Raw genomic sequence first — 21,433 nt, 5'->3', positions numbered from 1 at the left:
ATTCCTATTCCGAACTACCGGTACACCTCGAGGTTCACGGGGTTCGAACCAGCGGGGTTTTAAAAATGGCGGCTCCCCGCTTATGCAAATGAAGCCCGGGAAATTCAAATCCCGGGCTTCATTTGCAAGTGCGGTATGCCTACATTACCCTCCTAGTTCGAACTAGGAGGGTAGTGTAGACATACCCTCAGTACTCTCGGATGCACTAAGTCCGGACCCATGGATTTATGTACGTTTAGCTTTTCTAAATAGTTCCTAACCTGTTCTTTACCCACCATGGGCTGTCCATCTTCATCCTATCTTGCGTCACTTGGCGCAGAAGTCCAGGAGCCGACCCCATGAATACAGAGGCAAAGAAAGCATTGAGTACTTCAGCTTTCCCCACATCATCTGTCAGTAGGTTACCTCCTTCATCCATTAGGGGCCGCACACCCTCTCTGATCACCTTCTTCTTGTTAACATGCCTGTAGAAACCTTTCTTGTTATCCTTCACATCCTTAGCCAGTCGCAATTCCATTTGCGCTTTCGCCTTCCTGATAACCCCCCACATTCTCGAGCTATACCTTTAAACTCCTCCCTGGTCATTTGTCCAAGCTTCCACTCTTTGTAAGCTTCCTTTTTGTGCTTAAGTTCACCAAGGATTTCCCCTGTAAGCCAGTCCAGTCTCCTACCATGTTTGCCTCTCTTGCTATGCGTCGGGATGGTTTCTTTCTGTGCCTTCAATAAGGCTTCTTTAAAATACTGCCAGCTGTCCTGGACTCCTTTCCCCTTCATGTTAACATCCCAGAGGATTCTGCCCATCAGATCTCGGAGGGAGTCAAAATCTGCTTTTTTGAAGTCTAAGGTGTGTATTTTACTACTCTCTTTTCTTCCTTTGGTCAGGATCCTGAAATCTACCATCTCATGATCACTGCTTCCCAGGTTGTCACCCACCTCCACTTCCCCTATTAGTTCCTCCCTGTTTGTGAGCAGAAGGTCAAGCTGCGCACGGCCCCTGGTCGGATCCTTCAGCACCCGTGTCAAGAAGTTATCCCCAACATTCTCCAAAAACTTCCTGGATTGCCTGTGCACTGCCGTATAGGTTTCCTAGCAGATGTAAGGGTGATTAAAGTCCCCCACGAGAACCAGGGCCTGCGATCTGGAAGCTTTGCTCAGTTGTCCGAAGAAAGCCTCATCTACCTCATCCACCTGATTCGGTGGCCTGTAGCAAACACCAACCACAACATCAAGGCTGTTGTTTGGTCCTTTAAACTTAACCCATAGACTCTCAACAGGTTTTTCTCCCTCTTTATACTGGAGTTCAGAGCAATCGTAGTGCTCTCTTACATATAGTGCAACTCCTCCTCCTTTTCTCCCCTGCCTGTTGTTCCTGTACAGTCTATACCCTTCCATGACAGCGCTCCAGTCATGCTAGTCATCCCACCAAGTCTCTGTTATCCCAATTAAATCGTATTTCTTGGTCTGGGCCAGGGCCTCCAGTTCTTCCTGTGTGTTGCCCAGGCTTCTCGCATTAGTGTACAAACACTTCAGGTAACCAGTTGATCGTCCTATCTTCTCCATTCGAAACACGGGTCCTCCTTTCTTGCCCCTTCCTCTCTGCATTTCTTCCCGGTATCCGACTTTCCCACTCCCCTCAGGGTTTTGGTCACCGTCCCCCGACGAACCTAGTTTAAAGCCCTCCTCACTAGGTTTGCAAGCCTGCCCGCGAAGATGCTCCTTCCTCTCTTCGTTAGGTGGATCCCATCTCTTCCTAACAATCCTTGCACCCGGAACAGAGTCCCATGGTCGAAGAAACCAAAGCCCTCTCTGCGACACCATCTGCGGAACCACGCATTTACGTCCTCAATTCGACGATCCCTGCCCAGTCCTTTCCCTTCAACAGGGAGGATGGAGGAGACTACCACTTGCTCTCCAAATTCTTGGATCCTTCTTCCTAGCACTACATAATCCGCAGTAACACGCTCAAGATCATTCTTGGCCGTATCATTAGTTCCCATGTGGAGAAGCAGGAAGGGGTAGCGAGCCGAAGGTTTGATCAGCTTGGTAAGCCTCTCAGTGACATCCTGAATGTGAGCTCCCGGTAAGCAGCACACCTCTCGAGATTCCAGGTCCGGACGGCAGAGGGATGGCTTAGTCCCTCTTAGAAGGGAGTCCCCGACCACCACCACCCGTCGTTTCCTTTTGGGCGTGGTGGCCGTGGAACCCCCGTCCCTAGGACTACGCATCCCATGCCTTCCAGTAGATGGTGTTCCCTTCTGGTTTCTTCCTTGTGATGTCCCTTCCAGAGCTTTCAGCACTGCAGAGCCTGTGGAGAGAGCTTGAAAGCGATTGCTTACCTCTATAGAATCGGGGGATTCCTGTGCTGGCCTTTTTCCCCTTCTAGAAGTTACATTCTGCCAGTTATCTTCTTGGTCACGTACTGCCCTCTCTGGCTCTTCTGCCTGCTGTGCTTGAAGGATTAAATGCTGCCTTCTATCGAGGAAGTCTTCATCCTGTCTGATCAAGCAGAGGGTCGACACTTGGGCCTCCAGTCCTCTAATTTTTTCTTCCAAAATGTCGACCAGCTTGCACTTTGTGCAAATGAAATCCGTTCTTTCTTCCGGGAGGAAGACAAACATGGCACACGCTGTGCAGGTAAGAACAGCAGACCCAGCACCAACCATCGCTGCTGTCCTGGAAAAGGGATTCAAAAAGAAAGGCAAGAGAACCTCCCGCCCTTCCCAACTCCCTCTCAAAACTCCCTGTTAGCAATCACCTGTTCGCAAGCTCCTTGGTCGCTTGCCCATTGCCTTATAAAGCCTCTCCCCCTACCAAGGCTCAGCCAATCAACAGAGGCTTCTAGAATTCAAACTTTAATTAGAAGCCAACAGTTTCCACCTGCCAATCACAACCAATCACAGCACAAACTCCATCAAGGGGAGTGGGAGGGCAGAGGAGAGGTGGGAAAAAAAAGCCTCTATTTCAAAATGTCCCTCGTGGAACTAGGGATGCCAGAATCTATTTAGAAATAACAGGCTGCTATAAAGACGTGGAATAGCTATGTCAGGATACTTCTGGTATCCCAAAATATCTCTGCAGTATAGATGGAGCCTTAGGGAATTAGAAAGGCTTTCCACACCACTGGATTCCAGCCCAGGGACCTTGAGCTAAAGAACCCTGATCCTGCTTATCTAACTCTGCCAGTGCTCTGAGTGTCTTCCTAATCAGCTCAGGATCTCTACAGGCTCTCTAGCCTACCAGTCAGTTTGTCCTCTACTGGGCTGTTATCTCTGAGAAACTTTTTAATAGTTTGCTTTCAGGAGCTCCTTTCTCCACCTTGCTCACTCCTCTTGTAGCCAACCTACTCCACTGCTTTTCCAGCACTTTTATCCTCCCAGCTGCTGTGAAGCTTCCAATGAACATAGGGCAGAAGCATCTTTATTAATCCTTTAGTGGCTGGACCAGAGTACATACACCCCATGACTGTGTTGATTACTTGACAATCTGGCAGATTGTGACACCAGAGACCTTTTTTTTTTTTGTTGAAGAAAAGCTCATCTTTAAGCATGCTGGTCTCTTATGACAATCTGTCCATCTTCCAAAACAAGGTCTACGTTGTTTTAAGAAATGGGGCATTACTGTATGTGGCTCTGAAGCTACGAAATGAATATGGAATGTATCCTGCCATGCTTTTTAAAGGGAGCATGCCCTGTGATACTGCTAATTTCCCTTAATGGGAAAGGTGAAGGACAAAATACAAGTGCACATAGATTCCAACAGAGCAGGGAGGCAGAGAAGAAAATACTGAGTGTTTGGCTACAACAAAATAGTCAATTCTTAGCAAATAAATCTGAGTTTATAGTATCTTGGAAAAATTGCTAAATTCCATGGCCATGCAATCACAGACACCATATGGCCCTATGTGAGATGATGGGGCAAGTCATAGAATAAGAGACAAATAAGAGTGTCAGGCTCTTTGTGGACTCAGACAGGCATCAGTTTAAATTTTCAAGGTTATCCCTGCAACTATAAGGAAAATTAGAAAATTATTTATGAAAGTGCAGGTTCTGAAGCATATTTTTATGACACACAGTGACTTAAGCAGCAAATTCCCTACTGGGGGAATCACTGACTACACAAGGAGCTCCAAATATCTTTCTTATCTTGCAGTGATTTTGTTTGGTTCTATTAATGTTGGTAAAGCATTTTGTGCACAAGAACTGTTATACTATGTAAATTACTAATCCTATTTTCATTAAACTGTCTAAACTGAGTACTTTTCTTGGTATTGAAGTTGACATTTAAAGTCACTATGTAGGGGAGAGAGATGGGCTACATATGGAGGTAATTATGTGGTCTTTTCGCCTCTTTAAGTAATAGAGAAATCACTTCCCTGATAAAAAAAAAAAAAAGGTCAAGACTAGCTTGTTTGTTCAGAATTTATTTGGTCATCACAACACTAAGCATCCAACCCAGATATTTTCGATCTTGATTACAAGTTAGGAATGCAAACAGCAACTTCCAGCAGAGACAAAGTTACCACAAGTTTTGCTAACCTGTTTTTTGAGGGTCCACCTTTCAGGGTGAAAGGATTGTTCTGTCTCTGTGCTCAATTCAGTCATTGCCTTGTTAATTAAGACTTGCAACAAAGATGCCAATTGTGGCACTGGTTTTAGTGGTGTGGAGTCCTGTCCATTAGGAATTGGAATGAGACCACCAATTCATTTCACGTAAACCGCTGACCAACCATGAGCTGGTAATGACTTTCCGTTAGTGGTGACCTAAGCTGTATTTGAACTGGTGACCTTAATGTAAAAGGCTCTGTATCCCATTTCTAATTGCCTGAGAATTTAATTCCTAACTTTTAGTTTCTAATGAACTCTGTTCAAGGAAAAGTTTCCTCCTTAGTTTAGGCAAATATCTGTTCTTCTTTATCTAGAATACTCTGATACCCTTCTCACAGTACTAAATGGCCCACCATATAAACCTTTTCCACCATTTTATTCTGATAAGATCTGAATATATTTTAATTTTTAAAATCAACGAGAGAACCTCATTGTTCTAATCAATTTACATAAGAACGGCCATACAGGGTCAGACCAACTGTCTATCTAGCCCAGTATCCTGTCTGCTGACAGTGCCCAATAAGAGATGCCCCAGAGGGAGGGAACACAACAGGTAATCCTCACTTGATCCCTCCCCTGTCACCCATTTCCAGAGAAACAGAGACTAGGGACACCATTCCTACCTATGCTGGCTAATAGCCACTGATGGACCTAACCTCCATGAATCTATCTAGCTCTTTTTTTTGAACCCTATTGAAGTCCTAGCCTTCACCACATCCTCTGGCAAGGAGTCTTGAGCTTAGAAAGCAAGGAGAAACTTTGTTAGCTCCATTTTAGTACCCCGACACCCAATAGCACAGGCACAAATTCTGTGATCCTCATTCCAGCAATAGTTACATTCCTGTACATATCTTTTCTTCAGCAAAAAATTGCAGAATTGGCCTAAAATATTTTGACTCTTCTGCTGGTGCCAACAGAAAGCAAAGAGGCATGTAACAAAAGAATAAAAGAAACAAAACATTCAAAATTTCAGAAAATATTTGTTTTGTGTTCAGTCTGAAAAACAAGCAAAGACTAGAGTAATTTCCTTCAGTATTGGATCATATCTGGTTAGCCCCTCGGATTAGATAGTTTGGCTCAATTCTAGCCCAGATTTGGACCCAGTTATCTAAATTAATATTTAGAAATATTTAGAAACCCACACTGGTTGTTTATTTAGAATCACATTTAAAAGTCCATATTGGACAGACTTTGAGATTTATTCATATATTTGTTAAAATCATTCATTTTTATCAAACCCTCTTCTGGTTAGTTACTGAAAAGGAAAAAAAAAATTATTAAATTGAAGGCATTAGCATTTACAATTTACATGAGCTTCCTCAGGCTAAGTAGTTCTCACAAGAAGAGTGAACTTCTCCAAGTATATTTAGAACTCATTGTTCTTATGATCATTTAACTTCATACATTTTATTGTAAAATATTTAATCAGTACATTTTTAACCAAAGAATATATTTAGGGGTAAAAATGCAATACTTTTTGTGGTGATTAAGCCATAAGATTCCACTAAACTTTAGTGAGATTAATTAAGTCCTAGGAATTGCAATGAAAATGTATTCTTAATCTTTTTATTTTCTACTTGCATTTGGTAAACAAAAATTGAGGAAAAGATCAAACAAAACAGTTTGTTATGAACCCCAACTGCTCTGGATGGGTGAAGTATCCAGGTCTAAAAATTCAAAGAGAAAAAAAATGCACATCGACATAAAATAAGATTAAAACAGATTTATTAATCTTTTCTCAGATAGGGGGACCAGCATGTAACTTCTAGAAGGAAAAAAAAGCCAGCATGGGAATCCCCCATTCCTACAGAGGTAAGTAATCGCTTTCAGGCTCTCTCCACAGACTCTGCAATGGTGAATGCTTTGGAAGAGACCTCACAAGGAAGAAGTCAGAAGGGAATCACTTCAACTGGAAGGCATGGGATGCATAGTCCTAGGGATGGGGGTTCCATGACCACCACCCCCAAAAGAAGAAGGCGGGTTGTTGTGGTCGGGGACTCCTTCCTAAGAGGGACAGAGTCATCCATCTGCCGTCCGGACCTGGCATCTCGAGAGGTGTGCTGCTTACTGGGAGCTCGAATTTAGGATGTGACTGAGAGGCTTACCAAACTGATCAAACCTTCAGATCACTACCCCTTCCTGCTTCTCCATATGGGAAGTAATGATACGGCCAAGAATGACCTTGAGCGGGTTACTGAGGATTACATGGAGTTGGGAAGAAGGATCAAAGAATTCGGAGCACAAGTGGTGTTCTCGTCCATCCTCCCTGTTGAAGGGAAAGGACTGGGTAGGGATCATCGAATTGAGGAAGTAAATGAGTGGTTGCGCAGGTGGTGTCGCAGAGAGGGCTTCGGTTTCTTTGACCATGGGACTCTGTTCGGGGCACAAGGATTGTTAGGAAGAGATGGGATCCACCTAACAAAGAGAGGAAGGAGCATCTTCGCAGACAGGCTTGCAAACCTGGTGAGGAGGGCTTTAACTAGGTTTGTTGGGGGACGGTGACCAAAACCCTGAGTGGAGCAGGGAAGTTGGATACCTGGAAGAAATGCAAAGAGGAACGAGCAACAAAGGTGGACCCTTGATTCGAATGCAGAGGGTAGGGCAATCAACTGGTTATCTAAGGTGTTTGTACACTAATGCGAGAAGCCTGGGTAACAAACAGGAAGAATTGGAACTACAATTTTATTGGGATAACAGAGACTTGGTGGGATGACTCACATGACTGGAGTGCTGTCATGGAAGGGTATAAACTGTTCAGGAAGAACAGGCAGGGGAGAAAAGGAGGAGTTGCACTGTATGTATGATTTCTCAGAACTCCAGTCTCTAGAGGGGGAAAAGCCTGTTGAGAGTCTATGGATTAGGTTTAGAGGTATAAGCAACAGCAGTGATGTTGTGGTTGGTGTTTGCTACAGGCCGCCGAATCAGGTGGATGAGGTAGATAAGGCTTTCTTCGGACAACTAAGAGAAGTTTCCAGATCGCAGGCCCTGGTTCTCATGGGGGACTTTATTCACCCCGGCATATGTTGGGAGACCAATACGGCAGTGCACAGACAATCCAGGAAGTTTTTGGAGAATGTTGGGGATAACTTCTTGGTATAAGTGCTGCAGGATCAAACCAGGGGCTATGTGCAGCTTGTCCTGCTGCTCACAAATATGGAAGAACTAACAGGGGAAGTAGAGGTGGGTGACAATGTGGGAAGCAGTGATCATGAGATAGTAGATTTCAGGATCCTGACCAAAGGAAGAAAAGAAAGTAGTAAAATACACACCTTGAACTTCAGAAAAGCAGACTTTGATTTCCTCAGAGGCCTGATGGGCAGAATCCACTGGGATGCTAACATGAAGGGGAAAGGAGCCCAGGAGAGCTGGCAGTATTTTATACAAGCCTTATTGATGGCACAGAAAGAAACCATTCCAATGAGTAGCAAGAGGAGAAAATATGGTAGGAGACCAGATTGGCTTACCGGGGAAATCCTTGGTGAACTTAAGCACAAAAAGGGAGCTTACAAAAAGTGGAAACTTGGACAGATGGCTAGGGAGGGATATAAATGTATAGCTTGAGAATGCAAGGGAGTTATACCATCTCACAGAGCTGGAAGGGACCTGGAGAGGTCATCGAGTCCAGCCCCTGCCCTAACAGCAGGACCAAGTACCATCCCTGTCAGATTTGCCTCAGATCCCTAAATGGCCCCCTCAAGGATTGAGCTCATAACTTTGGATTTAGCAAGCCAATGCTCAAACCACTGAGCTATCCCTCCTTCTTTTCAGGAATGTGAAAGCGCAATTGGAATTGCAACTTGCAAGAGATGTGAAAGATAACAACAAAGGTTTCTACAGGCATATTAGCAAGACGATCAGAAGGGATGTGGGGCGCCTACTGGATGAGGGTGGTAACCTAGTGATAGATGATGTGGAGAAAGCTGAAGTACTTAATGCTTTCCTTGCCTCTGTCTTCACGGACAAGGTCAGCTCCCAGACTAATCTGTTAAGCAGTGCCGGACCAAGCCATACTTGTGCTCCAGGTAGGAGGTGCTCGGCGCATGCGCGGCCCCGCCCCCAGCACGTGGCACCTGATTGACATGGTAAGAGGCACCACGCCCTGGGCGAGCAGCACATGTGAGGCCATGGCCCCGCACCCAGGCACCAACCTATGGGGGGAACCTGATTGAAGTGGTAAGGGGCGCCATGTGCCCGGGCATGCGGTATATGCGCGGCCCCGCCCCCGGGCACACGGCACCCCTTACCACTTCAATCAGGTGCCCCCCATAGGTTGGCACCCCGGGTAGCTAGCCCCCGCTTAATCTGGCCCTGGTGCTAAATGACGCAATGTGGGACGAAGGTGGACAGCCCTTGGTGGGAAAAGAACAGGTTAGGAACTATTTAGAAAAGCTAAACGTACATAAATCCATGGGTCTGGACTTAATACATCTGAGGGTACTGAGGGAGTTGGCAAATGTAATTGAGGAGCCTTTGGCCATTATCTTTGAAAAGTCGTGGAGATCAGGAGAGATCCCTGATGATTGGAAAAAGGAAAATGTAGTGCCCATCTTTAAGAAAGGGAAGAAGGATGACCCAGGGAACTATGAGCTGGTCAGTCTTACCTCAGTCCCTGGAAAAATCATGGAGAGGATCCTCAAGGAATCTATTTTGAAGCACTTGGAAGAGGGGAAGGTGATCAAGAATAGTCAGCATGGGTTCATGAAGGACAAGTCATTGCATCACATATCTGCAGGCAGGCAGCTCTGAGGGCTGCCTGGGGTGGTATAGGATGGGGTCCAGTGCACTGTTGGCACTTCCGCTTAAGGCCCTGCCCCTTCTGGAAGAATATTTTCTTCACATAAATAATAATGGTAAATAACTGTTGACAATTAGCCTCATAACCAGTATTGTTTTGCACAGCATAATTCAGAAAAGACCTTTTGCCTTAAGTTTAATTATGACTCCTCATATATTTGCCATGTGCCATTTAACTCCCAACTTATTGTTTACCCACACCTGTTTTAAATAGGAAATCATTTAAGGTGTTCGTAGATTCTTGGAATATCTAATTACATAGTAAAAAAGGGGGAGGAAGGGATCTCATTACAAATAAGATATTTGAAGCAGTGAAGGACTTATTCTTCAGGCGCTACTGGTCTTATAAAGCACAGTTGGCAAGACTTGCTCTTTGAGGGAGTCCAGTCTAAATACTTAGAATGTCTGTTCAGAATACTAGGCATGTAACTTTTCCTCTGACTGTGATATTTCTCAGAGATCTGCAGCTCCATTGATCTGCTGATCTTTGACTGTGGGGTGATGGTGGGAAAAGAAAACATACTCACCTACCAGTAGCTTTTCACACTGACATTTATTTCTTATGCCAGTTCAGTATAGTGAGAATTTTGTCATGGATGGTGGACCTTGCTTTGGACATTCTGTCTTTTCTCCAGTGTTTTATGAAGTTTAATAGTACAGGCCTCTGTCTAGAGGAAAGTTTTTCACAATGTTGATAACAGTTTTCCCTCCTCTTATATATGAACCCTTAGAAAGCTGAAACTGAAATTGGTTTCCCTTAGCATATCTCTCCACATTTCTAGTGCATACTCACATTGATTTGTCATTGTACTATATACAATTGTTCTTACACTCTGAGATTATAACCATGCATTTTTATGGCTGTCAAATGATTAAAAATTGTGATTAATCATGTGATTAAAAATAATTGCAGTTAATCATGCTGTTAATAATAGAAAACAATTTATTTAAATATTTTGGATATTTTCTACATTTTCAAATATATTGACTTAAATTACAGCACAGAATACAAAGCGTACAGTGCTTATTTTATATTGTTACTACAAATATTTGCGCTGTAAAAAAATAAAAGAAATCATATTTTTCAATTCACCTAATACAGTGGAGGGTGTGTAAGAGAAGGCTGGAGGTACAGGGTCTCAGTGGAAAGAAGGGTGTGGTACTGAGGGCATGGGGTCTCAGCAGGGTAGCAAGTGAGGGGGGTTGAAGGTGCGGGGTCTTGTCTTGGGGAATATGAGTGAGCAGGCTGGGGATGTGGGGTCTTGGCAGGGCAGTGAGTGAGGTAGTGGAGGTACAGGGTCTCAGCAAGGTGGTGAGTGAGGAGGCTGGGGTACAGTGTCTTGGTGGAGGGTGTATGTGAGCAGGCTGGGAGTGCGGGATCTCAGTGAAGAGGGTATGAGTGAGGGGGCTGAGGGTGTGGGGTCTCGCCAGGGTGTTGAGTGTTTATTTATATGTGGGGGGGGGGGTCTTGGCTTAGGGAGTGGGAGGTACTTACTTGCTTTCATGCCACTAGAATCCCAGGCACTGTCTCCCACTGTTCACATTGGCCAGTTTCCATAGAAGTGGGAAATGGCTCCAGTAAACACATCCATGTGCTGCTGTTCACCCAGCCAGGGGAGGGAAAAGGGAAGTGGCAGCTGCTTCTTCCCCACAAGCTGTATCTGATGGGGAGGCTTGGGGATTTTGCCCTGCCACCCCCAACAGGAAGCCAGGCTCCCTGCTGTGGGGGGTGGCTCTTCATGTAGGTGGGGGGGAATGAGAGAGTACAGGGGATGGGCTGAGGAAGTACGGGCAGGCGTAGTCCTACTAGGGTACAAGCGGGGCTGGCTCTGGCTGCTCAGGCCTGTCAGGAGCCAGGTTGTCAGCTGGAGCTGCCCTGAAGAGCTGTGCCACGGTTCAGGGCTAGCCGCCCATGTCCTGACACATCTCTCCCCTGGTAGCTGGAAAGTGAGAGCTGGTGACACTGATGATGTCATTCTGTCAGGAAAAAATTTTTTATATATAGAGAGAGATTTTATAAAGTGAACACTGTGCGCTTTGTATTCTATTCATAATTAAAATAATTATATTTGAAACTGTAGAAAAACATGCAAAACTATTTAATAAATGTTTAACAGTGCAATTAAAACTGTGATTAATCACAATTAATTTTTAATCATAATTTTTTTTAGTTAATCAAATGAGTTAACTGCAATTGAGCGACTGCTGTAATTTTTAAAATTTTGTTTTTGAAGAAAATTGTGTAAATTCTTGTGGGAAAACCCCCCACATATAAATAAACAATTTGTGTTTTTTTGCAAATAGATAGACAGAAAAAGTAGATTATATTTTGGAAGTCTGCCTGTCTTACTAAGGTCCTTTGAAGTAAAACAACACCAGTTACTATTAGATACTTCTCTTAAAAAGTTTCATGATGAGAAATCAAGCACTTTCTACAAAAGGATCTTTGCAGTGTGTTAGCCTTCTTTCTTTGTCTTTCTGTTTTACTGCGTCTCTGATATGTAATTATTGTTACATCTGACAAATCAATGTGATAAGTTAAGAGAAACTGTTGTATTTGCTGAATTTCTGGTGCATCTTCTAAGGGATAGCTGCTTTATCATCTTGTAGGAGAATTGATTTCCTGATGTTCAGTTAGAGATTTTTTTCCCTTTCTAGTTCAACCCTGCTATCTTTTTTTCCAATGCTACTATAATCCCAAATTGCTCACATAGTTTTGCATAATTATGTGTTATAATCAGGGCTCTATATACTCTATAATTCTGTGGTCAGAAAAATCTGGTACAGAGTCCATTCCATGCCAGCAGTGTGAATGAGATGCTATTGAGATACACTAGGGTATGTCTACACTACAGCGCTAATTCGAACTAACTTAGTTCTAATTAGTTAATACGAACTAAGCTAATTCGAACTAACGCATCTAGAACTAAAAACTAGTTCAAATTAGCGTTTTGCTAATTTGAACTAGCATGTCCACATTAAGTGGAACCTGAACCGGGGTTAAGGATGGCCGGAAGCAGTGCCGGCAGGGCATCAGATGAGGACTTAGAGCGTGGAGCTACTGTCTCAGGCTAGCCGAGGGCTGTGCTTAAAGGGACCCGACTCCCACCCCGGACAGACAGTTCTCAGGGGTGCCCCGCTTGCAAAGCAGTCCTGGCTTGGAGTGCCCTGAGTGCCCACACTGGGCACATCACAGCACTCAGCCATCAGACCGGCTGCACTTGCCGCAGGCTGCCATCCGGGGGGAGGGGACAATCGGGGGGCTGCAGGAGAGCTTCCACCCCCAGAAGCCCGCAGAGCCAGCCCAGTCCTCCCCATCGGGGGCTCGTACCCCATTCCTCCCTCATCTCCTTCCACTTACCCTTCCCTAGCCCCCTTCCTGATGTACAAAATAAAGAAAACGTGTGGTCAAAAATAGAATCTCTCTTTATTGAACAAAACTCGGGGAGACTGGGAAAAGGAGGTGGGAGAGGGGAAGAGAGAGGGTGGGAGAGGGGAGGGCAACTAAAATGATCAGAGGTTTGGAAGAGGTCCCATATGAAGAGAGGCTAAAGAGACTGGGACTTTTCAGTTTAGAAAAGAGGAGACTGAGGGGGGATAGGATAGAGGTCTATAAAAGCATGAGTGGGGTGGAGAGGGTGCATCAAGAAAAGTTCTTCATTAGTTCTCATAATAGAAGGACTAGAGGACACCAAAGGAAATGAATGGGTAGCAGGCTTCAAACTAATAACAGAAACCGTCCTCCCCCCCCCCCCCCCCCGCATCCTCCTCCTGTTCTGAAATGTGATTTGTCCTTTTCATATGTGTTCATTTTTTTTAATTGTATCCTTTTGTATATATGGTTGTGACTATTTTCTTCCACTATTTGATCTGAGGAAGTGGGTCTGGCCCACGAAAGCTCATCATCTAATAAACCATCTTGTTAGTCTTTAAAGTGCTACATTGTCCTGCATTTCACTTTTTTATATATATTTGACACTCTTATAAATGCTGGAGGCAAAGTGGGGCTTCGGAGTGAAGACTGGTAGCTTGCCTCCCTCCCTCCCCCCCACCCCCCCCCCCCCCGCAGTAATAGCCCTTGCGATTCTCTGAAGGGTCATAAACTCCAGTTTGAGAACTTTGTTTTAAAATGGCCTAAGAGTGTTTTCAGTTATGCCAGGGACTACACCCCAAATTAGAGTGAGGCAAAAGTGAATAAAGCTACCTTTTCCTCGCCTCACCCTGTTCCTGCATTTAGACAATCTTTGTGGAGTTACTCATTTACAGCAGTGCAACTGAAATCAAAATTTGGCCCTTTATATTGACTAAATATATTCTGTACTTTCTCTTATAAACTGTATTCCCTAATCCAAAATCACCACATCAGAAAAAAGAAGTCTATTTATGCTGCTGAATTGAAATCCTTTAGATTCTCCAGGATATTTTTCTTAAAAAAATGCATGCCAAAGAATCTGAGATTCATATATTGCAGGATATGGTCTCATCATACCCTCCACCTACTCATTTGGAAGTGTCTCATGATTTTCCTACATCATGTGACACATCTGTAGTTGTTTAATGATTCTAGCTTTTTAGACCACATTGTGAAACAATTCTTACTGGGCTCTTTTTTGTTTGCTGTTTTTATTTTAATTATAGCCTTCCCATACAATGCACCTCCTCCATAGTAACACAGGCTTTGGAAACTTTCATGTTGTCCAAAAATATGATTTTTCTAAACAGGATGTTTAGATCTGCATTGAAGAAAGCAGCTAAAAGATAGTTTGTATGTATGAAAAATGTTTCTGTATGTCTAAACAAGACACCGTTGGAATGGGGAGTGCATTATATTTCTGGATGACTTTCTTTTTAATTCAGTTACAGTCATTTATTTCAGTTTTGGCTCTGATTCAGGAAAGCACTTAACCATATGCTTATGTTCACCTCTATGCAGAAAAGCACTTAAGCACATGCTTACTATTAAGCATTTATGTTAGCAACCATTGCTGTACAGGGATATTTTCTTAAACCAAGGCTTCATTTTTCCATGGTGATCAGCATTTTAAGCCACCCAAAAAGAAAAGTTATATTCACCTACTTTGCTGGTATTGTGTCATGAAGTATAAAACTCTTCACTTACACATTGCCAAATGCTTGAAATGCCACTTTTCCTAACCTTGATCCTCAGCAGTGAGAACTCCCCACTTTTAGACATCAAACATCTGGCAGATCTCTAAATCCCCATCTGTGACTCCAGGTCATAGGGCCAGAGAATCAATGCATTATGGTGCTAAACTAGGGCTCTAAGACCCTGTAATGGATGTATTTGGTTGCAAATGTTTAGAAATGGCCACAAAAGAATGTTAAACAATTTTAGCTGAAATAGGGGCTTCTGCAGACACAGGCAGTGAAAACAATCGGATCGCTCTGAGACTGATGAAAGCTCCTACATGCTGTATCACATGAGGTTTGTAAGAACGTTATTTGGTTTTTGAGAAGAGAAATATATGAAAGGCAAAAATTAAAACTAACTGATCCAGACACAAATCTAAATCCCCAGAGTCTGTTTGGATGGAACTTGTTTGTAAAGGAGGGTAAGTCTACCCAGCAGGGCAAAAGTTGAATTAAGCTATGGCTATGCAACTTCAGCTATGTCAATTGTGCAGCAGAATCGAATTACCTTAATCTGGCTTTTGGCACTGTCCAGTAGCCTCCCCGGGAATTGAAATTGGGGAGGGTGTTCGAATTTACCAGGGGGGTGTCAGGGCCGATGAGGGGTGACACCATGAGAGTGAAGGTGGGCTGTATGAACCATAGTTCACAAAACTGGGGGGGCGTTGGGGAAATTCGGGGGGGGAAGTATACACCCCTATGGGCGGGTGTAGGGAAATCCCTGGCGCTGTCTACACAGCAGGAAGTTGAAAGAAGAACACTCTTCCTTTGGCTTCCTTTACTCCTCGTGAAATGAGAGTTACCATGAGTCGGAGGAAGATGTCCTCCAGCTCAACATTATTTCTAAATATTGGCTTGCTGAGTAGATGCACTCTTTGTTATTTTAGTTAGTCCAAAATAACACTGCTGTGTAGTAGACAAAGCCAGAGTGTGCAGACTATGGCATAGGTAGGGAAACCTGAAAGTGAAACAATTAATGGAAAAGGAGGAAAACAAAAATTTAAGCCATTCACTACTATTTTCCACTTCCCACTTTGTATAGTGAGTGAACCCAGGAGCTTTCCTTGGACTGTCACTGTTGCTGGGAATGTTGATGCCTTGGAAAGGTCACACAAGGCCTGACTACTGATGTAAATCAGGAATATCTCTAGTGAAATCTATGGAATTACATTTGTATATAACTAGTTCCTAGACAGTACAATCAGACATGCAGTGCCCGGCACCTCAAGTAGAACAGGATGTATTGTTGCTTCAACTTATCAGACAACACCCAAATAATGAGCAAATGTCTATCAAAACAAATGTTGCCTAATTTAAAACAGATGTATGGCTATCTGTTGAATTCTGTTCATGTTCTTATACTATGTTCATTGTCATCATATCTGAGTGGCTGAAAACTTCAGTCCTCTGTTTACCCATAAAACAGATACAGCACCAGGAACAGTCATGCAGCCAGCCCTGCAGTCACAATAGTGTGTCTCTTTTCCGTTCTGGAGGAATCACCGGTGGAGTGAGACTAGTTCAGTTTCCATTTCCATCCAGCTGGTGGCTGCATCATACTGAGGCCAACAGTTCACGGCATGTGTCAGCCAGAACACAGCCATTTGATAATAATAAGAGGTTTTGATCATTATTGAATTGGTCTAAATTCAATCCAGCAAAAAAGCTCTATATGCCATGAAAAATCCTCAGTTTCCAAATGTATCTTTTAACATGTTACATATTCAGCTAAGCTGAATGACTATATGAGCAACTTTGTCTATTTTATTATAAAAGATAGATATCTTTAATTCACTAAACTTATAAATAATTAAATTTGTGGGTGGACTTCAATAGTCACGGAAAGGTAATCACTATTTGAGCTTCACAAATCCCGCTATGAGCCACCAATATGAGTATTTAATTCATTTAATCACAATTGAAGTGGCTTTCTTTACACCTATTACTATACCCTATACTTGTAAACTATGCCTGAGTATTTCACTGTTTTCAGAGCATAATCTAATTTCAAGTGTCAGACTCTAAGGGGAATATTGTGTAAAACACATAACTTATGTTACTGCCTGTTTCAACTAGCTTTCCAACACAAATGTAATGTAGACACTCTGATGAGCAATTTGGCTATTACAGTCAAGAATAGACCTCTCTGTGGATTTTCTAAAAGCTCTCAAACCCATTTGGTTCCACTAGTAAAACAATGTACATTACAGAAGAGGTAATATTAAACAGGGACCATGAGAATGACTTGATCTTATGGCTATTTCCTGGCTGTAAGGCCACAGAAAGCATCATTCTCATTTCAATTGAAGTTATGAGAGGACTATTGAAAAGTCACCGGAGAAAAATTTACAGGTTGGATGTACTCAATATTAAACACTTTCAGAATATGTGGTATCTGAATAGCAATAGCAATGGGGTAGACCTGACAGTATAGTGTCTAAAGGATTAACAAAACGCAATGGACTAGACCCTGCTGGAAGTGATATAGAGGGACCAGAGTAGCAAGTGTCCAGGAATAATTATGATTCAGCCAGCACCTCTCCTTGAGGCTGCCAGGCATTGCACATCATCTTCAGAGGAAACACTGCTCCCCCCACGCAGCCAGCTCTTCCAGCCAATGGGGAGGGAAAAGCCTCAGCTTCATTCTGTCTCCTTCCAGTTAGCTAGCGGGACCTGAGTTCCCAGTCGCATTGTGGCTATCTACCTTCTTTAGGTCAGTAGCTCTCAATCTCTTTAGACTACTATACCTCTTGTGCTCACCTAAGTTTCACTTGCTTACAAAATCAGACATAAAAATATAAATGTTTCACAGAACTCTATTACTGAAAAATTGCTTCTTTTCTGATTGTTAACCATATAATTATAAAGTAAATCGATTGAAATTTAGGGTATGTCTACACAGCAAAATTATTTCAAAATAACTGTACTAGTGTCTACACAAGCCAACCACTATTTCAAAATTGATTCGAAATAGCAGAGGGTTTATTTTGAACTTGGTAAACCTCATTCCACAAGGAATAGCGCCTATTTCGAAATTGCTATTTCGAAACAAGCACTGTGTGGGGTTATTTCGAAATAGGGGGCCTCCAGACCTTTCCAGGGTACCCTGCTGACCACTCTGGCCCCAATTTGGAAAACTCCTCTCCCTCCTCCCCTCACCAGAGCCCTTAAAGCGGTAGAGTCTAGCCACAATGTCTGTGCTAGCTCCAGGCCTGCCAGCCCAGAGCCAGTATTCTCTGCCCCTACGAGCCCCCAGCATGAACCAGGTAGCCAATGCCAGCCAGCCCTCCACTGCTCCCCGGGCCCAGTCCCCCAGCTCCCAAGAGCCTGCCAGGGGCTGGAGAAGGCAGGCACCTTCCTGGTCCAGTGCGGACATCATGGACCTGATTGAGGTTTGGGGGGGATGCCTCTAACGTCCATGATCTCCGCACTAGACGGAGGAACGTGGCCATCTACGGCAGGATGGCTGCCAGCCTGGCCACCAAAGGCCACATCTGAACCCAGGAGCAGGTTTGGATTAAAATTAAGGAGCTGCAGCAGGCCTATGCCAGGGGCACAGGGGGCAGCTCCCAAACAGGGGCAGATCCAGAGAGCTGCCCCTGTTTTGATTCCCTGGACAGCATCCTGGAGGGGGGGGGGGGACGGTCTGTGCCCCCAGGTAGTCATCGACCCTGGGGCAGAGGGCCCTGACCAGGGCACAGGGGAGGACGAGGAGGTGGGCCAGGAGCCAAAGGAGCCTGGAGGGAGTGGGCCACGCAGCCAGGACTCCTGAGCCATCCCAGCGGACCTGTCGCCAGTGTCATCCGGGGAGGCAACATGTCAGTGCCATGGAGGGAGACCAGGGACCGCACGAGTGGGCCTTGCTGACCACAGATCATGCAGCAACCTATGCACGTGCGAGCACATGCCGTGCCACCTCTGGACACGTGGCCCCAGCTGGCTGCCACACAGGGGCCTTGGCCTGTTAGCCACATGCATGTGTGAAGAAACATGACATGCTCCTGACCCCAGGGTGGGACACAGCAGGATGCCCTCCCTCAACAAGCCCCCTCTACACAGAGGCAGGTGACATCTCCTCCCTTCCCCCCACACACTATATACAGTACGGGGGCATGGGTGCAGTCCTGGGGCAGCTCCCACTCCTGGGGATAGCAGGACATCCCGAACATGGCCTCTGTGCAAGCACATCAGCTCTGATGGTGCAGAGAACTGTCGTCCTTGCCTTGCAGAGTGGGGCTGGGCTTCACCCATTGTGTCCTCAGGATAATTGACAACTTCTCTTGTTTCTCCACAGCTTCAAGTGCAGGGCGCACTACACCACCCGGGACATCCTCCCGCACCAGAGGATTCTGCAGGCTCACCATGCAGTGGAGGGGTACTAGCAGGAGCACCTGAGGGCACTGTGAGCCCTGCACTGCACCCTGGACCACTGGGTGCAAGAAGACCTGCAGCTCCGGCGGGAGCAGCTTGCCCAGGGCCATGCCATCTGCGAGCACCTGCAGATCCTGGTTCAGAGCTTGTTGCCTCCTGCGGCTCCAGCCCCTGCTGCCTCCCCAACTACCGCTCCTCCTTCCACTCCTTCTCCTCCTCCTGCTTCTCCCTCCACATCCTCCTCACCCTCCGGGACGCTGAGCCCCCCATATCCACGGTGCTGGGAGAGAGTTGGGCCAGCGAGACCCCCAACACTGAGCTTCTCCTGCCCCTTCTTCCTCTTGCCTCCCCCTGCCAGCTCCCTCCTCCCAGGTTTCTCCCTCCCCTCTCCCACCCTCCCTTCTCTGCTCTCCACCTTCTTTACCCACCTCAGTTTCATTCCCCCCACCCCAGTTTTGTTCAATAAAGAGACTTTGTTGTAATGAACACGTGTCTTTTATTGTACAGCAGGAATGGGAGTTAGGGAGGGGTTAGTGAAAGGAAGTGAGGGAGGAATGAGGCACAAGCCCCCAGTAGGTAAAACCAGAGAGACTGTTACTACTTGCAGAACGTGCTGCCAGGCTCGCAGCAACACGTCCAGGAGAAGCACCAGAGTGCCCGGGGTGGCTCCGGCTCCATGCTGCAGAGTGCTGTGATGTCCTGAGTGAGGGCAACCAGAGCACGCAGAAAAAAAATGCTTTGCTGTCCCTCAGCAAGGTAGGCAAGCAAGCAGGGAAACCTGAGAACTGGCTGTGCGGGGGAGGGGGGGTCCCTTTAAGCACAGGCCTCAGATAGCCTCAGGCAGCAGCCACACACAGTAACGCCTGACCTGATGCCCTGCCAGAACTGGTTCCGGACGGCCTTAAATGTGATTCAGTGTCTGATCAGTGTGGATGTGCTATTTCGAAATAGCAAAACAGTATTTCGAATTGCATTTTGTGTCTATGCGCGTTATTTCAAAATAAAATATTTCGACATAACGCTGTAGTATAGACATAGCCATAAATCTTGGACTTCCATTTCAGTTTTTAGTAGATAGAGCACATGGGCAGTGGATAACAAACAGACTGGTGTGGCCCTGCCGATGCTCCATCCCAAGGTCCACTCCTGTCTGCTTCAATTCCCTTTCTGTTTTGCTGTGATCAAGAGGCTGGGGCAGGCAGGCTGGGGATGCTAGGACTGAGGCCACGGTGCATCACCTGTCTGTCTGCCTGGCACTGAGGGCACTAGATCATGTTGCCTATCCAGCTGCCTGAGGCCAGGAGTGCTCTGGCTGTGCCACCCACCTACCTAATGCTGGGCTTGAGGGGTGCTACAGCCATGCCACCTGCCCATCCAGCACTGGATCAGGGGAAACTCTGGCCTCCCCATCCACCTGTCACTCTGTAGAGCAAGGGGGGGTGCCTCTGGCAGAGGGGGACGAGATAGGGGCTACCCTTCTGCAGAGGTGTCATCAGCTGCTGCCCATGATAGAGCAGTATTAACAGGTCATTGTCTATGTGAAATTTTAGTTTGTACTGACTTGGCTAGTGCTTTTTATGTAACCTGTTGTAAAACTATGCAAATATCTAGAAGAGTTCATGTAATCCCTGGAACTCCTCTATGTAACTTCAGGTCTACCTGTACTCCTGGTTGAGAATCATTGGTTTAGGGGTGTGAGGCTAGGAAAGCATCCTTTCTTGCCCTTCACACAGAGCCAGCCCACAACATTTTGGCACCTGAAGTGGGGAGCTCAAATGACACCCTCCTGCCACCTTTTCTGCTGCCTGCCTGTTATGTCTCTTGTGCCCTTCCTGCAGCACAGCACTCCACCATCTCTGAGCATCTAGAGAGAATACATATGCACCAGCAGCAGACATAATTTTCTACATGGTGGTGCCCCCCGACAGTGGTGCCCCCCGACAGTCTGGCACCTGAGGTGACCACCTCAGTTCGCCTCATGGTAAGGCCAGTCCTGCCTTCACTCTTACAATGTGACAAGCCTCTATATGCCCAGTAGTCTCAACTGCTACTATGTAGCTGCTTTTGGATTAGTTTAAGTTTCGTAAATCAGGTCTACTCCTGCTCCCTGTATTTCTTTACTAAACAGTCTTATAAGGAACCATGTGTTCACGTGCACTCTTTCTCTTGTTCTTTCGCTCTTCATACTTATTTATATATTCTTATTTATTTTATTGTACTTATTTTTTGGCTAGGGTTTTTTTTTTTTTTAATGACGGAGACACTAGCCCATTATTTCCATTGTGTTGAACCTGCAAAAGAACACGTCTGATATGCTTTACATGAACTGCGAAGGGGCATTTCACTTTTATTGAAGGTGACACAAATTGGGATTTAGTGATTTCACATCTGCTAGTTATTAAAGTTACAAATAATACAAAAAAAAACAAACCTGTTGGTCAGTTTGCCAAGAACAGTCGTGAGCTATTGAAAGTGTTCGGTGTGCCAAAGAAGGGCCCACATCCAGTTTACCT

At 45.2% G+C, this 21,433-nt stretch overlaps 1 long non-coding RNA gene across 1 annotated transcript in view; it reads left to right on the top strand.

Moving 5' to 3' along the window:
* Nucleotides 1–20,946, top strand: part of LOC142828050 (uncharacterized) — a 284,155-nt gene extending 263,209 nt beyond the window's left edge. The window contains exons 4-5 of the long non-coding RNA XR_012902978.2: nucleotides 6,347–6,416; nucleotides 18,844–20,946. This is a non-coding gene — a long non-coding RNA (uncharacterized LOC142828050). The remainder of the gene's footprint in view (nucleotides 1–6,346; nucleotides 6,417–18,843) is intronic.
* Nucleotides 20,947–21,433: the final 487 nt, after the last annotated feature.

This window comes from Pelodiscus sinensis, chromosome 3 (genome assembly GCF_052426305.1).
Source record: "Pelodiscus sinensis isolate ZL-2025 chromosome 3, ASM5242630v1, whole genome shotgun sequence".
NCBI classification, from domain to species: domain Eukaryota; kingdom Metazoa; phylum Chordata; order Testudines; family Trionychidae; genus Pelodiscus; species Pelodiscus sinensis.
This window is presented reverse-complemented; position numbering and strand designations above follow the sequence as displayed.